Source organism: Kogia breviceps, chromosome 9, assembly GCF_026419965.1.
Source record: "Kogia breviceps isolate mKogBre1 chromosome 9, mKogBre1 haplotype 1, whole genome shotgun sequence".
NCBI classification, from domain to species: Eukaryota; Metazoa; Chordata; class Mammalia; order Artiodactyla; family Physeteridae; genus Kogia; species Kogia breviceps.
The window spans coordinates 29,024,985-29,030,984 of NC_081318.1; positions in this window are offsets into that span (position 1 = coordinate 29,024,985).

The window sequence follows — 6,000 nt, forward strand, 5'->3', positions numbered from 1 at the left end:
GTTTTTCTTATGAAAGAAGGAAAGATAATGGCTGAACTATGGAATAAGACAGTGATAGAGAAGGTGCGATAAAATGGTTCTAAGTTATAAGACTTGCAAAAGTCATAATCTGTATGAATTAAACGTAGCCACCTCATAGGGAAACATATTACCTAATTGAGTAGTGTAAATTTTAAGTCAAGGAAACATGACTTAGAATGTATATAATCTTGGATTCTAGCTCCTGAGTATATGTACTTTCTTCATCTTTTTCTATTGTTTTAGTAAATAAACCAGTCATTTGTATAATTTCTACTGCAATTTTTCTCTTTGCTCTTTTTCTGTATATTTGTCTCTTTTTTTGAATCCAGATCCGTCTAGTCAATTTAAGTTTAGTTATTTATTCAAGAAATATTTAACTGCCTACTATTGACTAAGCACTAAGGATTAAATGTTAAAAAGGAAAAGGATGCTTTTGTATGATGTTACTTGAAAAACCATTGTTTCCATATATAACTACATAAAACCATCATATATATATATAAAATGATATATATTTTGTATGATGTATTATATCAGGTAGAGACTGCTTCTCCTCTTTAACTTTTATGCCTTTATTCCACCCACATACTCTATATTAAGTGATAACAAGTACGTAAGCCACCAAGTGGGTTTTCCTCCCTCACTCACCCCTTCATTACATTTCTGCAGAAGCTGCACTGTCAGTTGTTTGAAGGATTTTAAATGAATCAAAAATACACATCACTATAAAAATGCGAAATTCTTTCTATCATTGCCAACAAATACCCTTTGAAATCAGTTAAGTAGTACACCTTTTAATTACTGAAAGAGGAAACTGTTTGAAAACGTTAAAGCTTGTGGCAGTTTACTCATTCTGCTTACCTAAATTGACATCTTGAGCAACTCGCAGATTCATTTGTTCATTCATTTCTATGTTATGTGTGTGATATGTTTGTGTGTGAGAGAGGAAGAAAGAGTATCTAGTACTTGTCAAGAAGTGTCTAGAACCTGGGTGTACAGCAGTAAATAAAACAGATAAAGGTGCCTGCCTTTGTGGAGCTTAATTCTAACAGAGGCAAAGCTATTTGATAAAAGGCCAGGTAGTGCTATTTTAGAAAAGTGCTGTGAAGAAAACTGGAGTGTGAGGGCAGAGAGGACAATGGACAGGAAGCGTTTGATGGGGTGAAGGAGGATGGCCTCTCTGATGAGGCCACACTTGAGAAAAGACTTCAGTAAAGTCTGGGGCCAAGGCTTTTAGCTATCTGGGGAAGAGCATTCCAGAAAGAAGGACCTATAAGGCAGAAGCATGCCAGTTGTGTTTGAGTAACAGAAAGGCAGCCCACAGGAGCAAATGGAGGAGGGAGGGAGCCGTAGGAGAAGCATTAACTAAACTCGGAGGCAGCTCGCACCCAGCATGGGACAAGGGGCAAAAGCAAATGGAGGCCCACTATGATTCGATGTCTGAATATTTAAAGTTACAAATCAAGCTAACATACTCTTAAATAAAATATGTTCTCTCTCCCTTCTTTAACCTTTATAACACCCAGGAGGCCAGGTTTAAATATAAAATTCTTGGACTCATGATTCCAGGTTGGTGAATAAGCAGGGCCTCTGGTCCCTGGTCTGCCCCCTTCGCTTTCCACCTTCAGCTCCATTCTATATTGTGAGAGATTATACATATCTATGGACACCCCAGACCATTTTGTCCAAGCTCCACATTCACCCCTGCCAACACCTGCCTCTTGGTTACCTCTTGGGTCTAGGGTGTGCACAGCTGCAGCAAAGCCTGTCCTTAGAGAGATGGACCATATGGAAGAATAGATTGCAGCCCTGGAAGCAGGCTTGCAGACCTCTGGGCAGGAAATTCTGGGCCTCTGGAGAACCAGGGCATGTTCTATAAGTGGGCTGTATACTGCAGTTGTGCATATTTCAGTGACTTGCAGATGTCTCATCTGGTGGCAGGTGAGTGGGGGCAACTGGTGGTGCAGCTGGGGAGAGGTGAAAACTGGGCCCTGAAAAGTACTTGCTCCAGCCTGGGTTTTAAGAAGGGTACCAGCTGGCTTTGTAGGTCTTGGCTCTTAAAGTAACAAAGCTGGGAAGACCCTGAAGTGTTTTGATTTGCATTTTCAAAGTCTCACTCTGCTTGCTGTGTGGAGAGGAGCCTGAAGTAGAATAGGAATGAAAGCTGGGAGACCAGTTAAGAGGCTGTTGTAGAGTTTTAGACAAGAAATGGTAGTTGCTATGAGTTCCCGATTAGTTACTGATAAACAAAATACCTCACACTCCTAAAAGCCCTTGGAGATTCTAGAAAACATTCTTCTCTGGGAGGAGAGCCAAAGTGAGAACTGAAAGCTTCTCTACCCACACAGTTTACCATCTACATTAGCATGTCTTTATTATTCAGCTGTTTTCTCTAACACAATTTTACTATTACTCTGTTTTTATCAACATGATTTTATTATTTCAGGAAACTCTTGCCCAAAAAGATAGAAATTGCAAATAAGTTTATTATTTGCTCCAGGAGCTACCAGAAAAAAAAGTAGAATGCACATCAGACTGTTCAACTTTTCTGTAGGTAACATCAATCGACTCTTAACTCTTTAAGACTGAAACCTTCCTCTAGAAAACCTCACCTTGCCATGTTCATCAATTCTAATCTGTTATATCACGATCCTCACACAATCTCAATAAAGTTCTCTGCACTGGAAGACTGTCTTAAACAAGTCTTGGAATCTCATAAATCTCCCAACTTTGCCCTCCCTCCTTAGAAAGGCTGCCAAAGTAGTATTCTCCTTTATCTCATGAGGAATAAATTCAGCTTTGTCTCATCAGGAGTTTAATTTGGTGATATTTGTAGTGAAGCTGTTACCGAGTCCAAGCTCGCTCTGCTTGCCGCAAGACAGGCCAATGAATTGGAGACGAGGTGTGAGGCAAGGAAGACGACTTTATTCGGAAAGCCGGTAGACCGAGAAGATGGCGACTAGTGACTCTGAAAACCCATCTAATCAGGGTCGGGACGCCAGTTTCTTTTATAGAATCAGAAGGAGAGAGGCGGTGAGGAAGTAAAGGAAAAAGGCAGAATAGAGAGGGAGAGGCGGTGAGGAAGTAAAGTAAAAGGGCCGTCGGTCTTGCAAAACATCTCCTGGAATGAGCAGCCTCCGGTGAGGGGATGTGTCAGTTTCGTCTTTCTTGCAGCCATCCACAGGAAGGTAGGGTCAGATTGTCCCTCTGCGAGCTGAACAGCAGAGGGGCAGGGTTCCCCGAGGCAGGCCATTATGTATGATTATAATAACAAAAGCAACGAAAAGCAAAGGTTGAAGTCAAAGAAACAGATCCCACGTGCAGTCCCATTTAGCTCTTCCCTGTTACAGAGCATCTTGAGGCCCCTTGAGATCTGAAGATCTCACACTTCCGCTGCCCAAGACCACCCATCTGGAAACAGAGCACTTCTCTGAAAGTCCTTGAGCTTTCAACTCAGGGATATTGCTTTGGGTGCAACCTCCTATTTCTTTTTCTTTTCCTTTGGCTCCCCAAATACTGACTTTATTTGTCTTCTAGGAATAACAAGCCTTTTAAAGGAACTCTGGTTATCTAATTAGATTTGTAAACCTCCTATTCTTGGTGGAAATCTGCCTTATTACTGTGATATTGTGATATATAAGAAATATATATTTGGTTATTCAGATATATTGCTTGTCTTAATTTAATTTTTATTTTATATTAGAGTATAGTTGATTTACAATTCAGCTGTATTTCTTATATATATATTTGGTCTTCATTCACAGTTTCTGGCTCACAGCTCCCCAAACCCTTGGAATTTTCTGAGCTATGAGCAATGGGGGCATCTTCTGTTATAATATCTGTTCTCTTGTCCTCAGTTCCTGAAAACACCTCAGAGCCATAAAGGTGAAATAAGTGTCTTGTCATTCATAACAAGTGCCTTTCCACCATAACTGGGTTTATGTTAATGAGGTGACTATTGGAAAGCACCTAAGTGGGGGTACTGACCTAGGGGAACCAATCAAGAATAGGGGGTTGGGGCTTCCCTGGTGGCGCAGTGGTTGAGAGTCCGCCTGCCAATGCAGGGGACACGGGTTCGTGCCCTGATTCGGGAGGATCCCACATGCCGCGGAGCGGCTGGGCTCGTGAGCCGTGGCCGCTGAGCCTGCGGGTCCGGACCCTGTGCTCGGCAACGGGAGAGACCACAACAGTGAGAGGCCCGTGTACCACAAAAAAAAAAAAAAAAAAAAAAGAATAGGGGGTTGGAAATTTAAGTTGCACACCCTCCTGACTTCCAGTGAGAGGAGAGGGGGTTAGAAATTGAATCAGTCACCAATTGCTAGTAATTTAATGAGTCATGTCTATGTAACGAAGTCTTCATAAAAACCCCAAATGAGGGGGTTTGGAGAGCTTCCAAGCTGGGGAGCCGGAATGCTTCCAAGTGCCACAGTACCAGGCCCCCAAACTCTATGAGGACAGAAGCTCCTTTGTTTGGTACCTCAACTTATGTATCTCTTCATCTGGTTGTGATTTATATCCTTTAATATCCTTTGTAATATCCTTATAATAAAAATATCTTGTTGGAAAAACTGGATATCTATATGGAGAAGAATTAAACTGGATTCTTACCTTGCACCACACACAAAAATAACTCAAAATAGATCAACGACTTAGACATAAGACCTGAAACTATAAAACTCCTAGAAGAAAACTTATGGAAAAAGCCTTTTGATATGTGTTTTGGCAATAATTTCTTGGATAGAACACTAAAAGCAAAGGCAAAAAAAGCAAAAATTGACAAGTGGGATTATATCCAAATACAAAGCTTCTTCACAGCAAAAGAAATAATCAACAATGTGAAAAGGCAATTACAGAATGGAAAAAATATTTGCAACCCATATATCTGATAAGGAGTTGATATCCAAAATATATAAGAAACTCCTACGCAATAGCAAAAAAACAAAGAATTTAATTTAAAGATGACCAAAGGACTTGAACAGAGACTCCTCTAAAGAAGACATACAAAAGGGTCGACAGATATATGTAAAAGGAAATTTCAATGTGATCAAAACTGTTCATTTGAGAAACATCTTAGAATGAAAAGGGAACAAAATTCCAAGTATCAAATTGTCTGCATTTTTTATTGATATACAAATTCACCCAAAAGAAATTAAGTTTCCAAAACTGCTTCCTTAAGAGATTAATTGGTCAAAGCAAAAGAGGACTGGGAAAAACTTAAAACTATCTCTCATTTATTTCCCTTTGAATCAAAACACACACCTCAAGGTCTTTATCCTACTATTCCTCTTCCTCCATCCTATTCTCCTCAATCTCCCTCTCACCCTATTTGTTCCTCTAGTCTGTTCTCCTTCTCTTCTATTCAGCCAGAAACTGAATTACTTCTTAACGTTAAACCGCCCTCAGAATAGAAGAATTCCTTGAGGTTGGTTTTAAGCTCCAGTCTTCCTCTGAGTTGAGAGCCATTGCCAAAGACTTTCCAAAGCTCATATAGGATAAAAACAAAACAAAATGAAACAAAACAAAACCTTATAGAGACATTTAGAATTGTTTTAGGAATTTATAATTCAGGAGTTCCAGATCTATACCAATTAGTTCATATATTAGTGGGAACATTAGATGGAAGAGGCAAAATGGAAAGAGTCTGACGGTGACTTCAAAGGACCCAAATTTCATAAGAAATCAGAGAGATTTAGAAAAGCTATAGATGTTAGACAAGGTCTTTTGAAGGTTCCCCAAAAATCTTTTCTGTGAAAATGAATAGATTCTATTCCAGGCCTGTAAGCAAACGGAGGATGAGTTCAGAGACTTTTTTTTTTCTCAGTCATCTTTTTTTAAAAAAATAAAACTTTAAAATTTTAATTAATTAATTAATTTCTGGCTGCGTTGGGTCTTTGTTGCTGCACATAGGCTCTCTCTAGTTGCAGCAAGAGGGTTTTACTCTTCGTTCTGGTGCGTGGGCTTCTCATTGTGGTGGCTTCT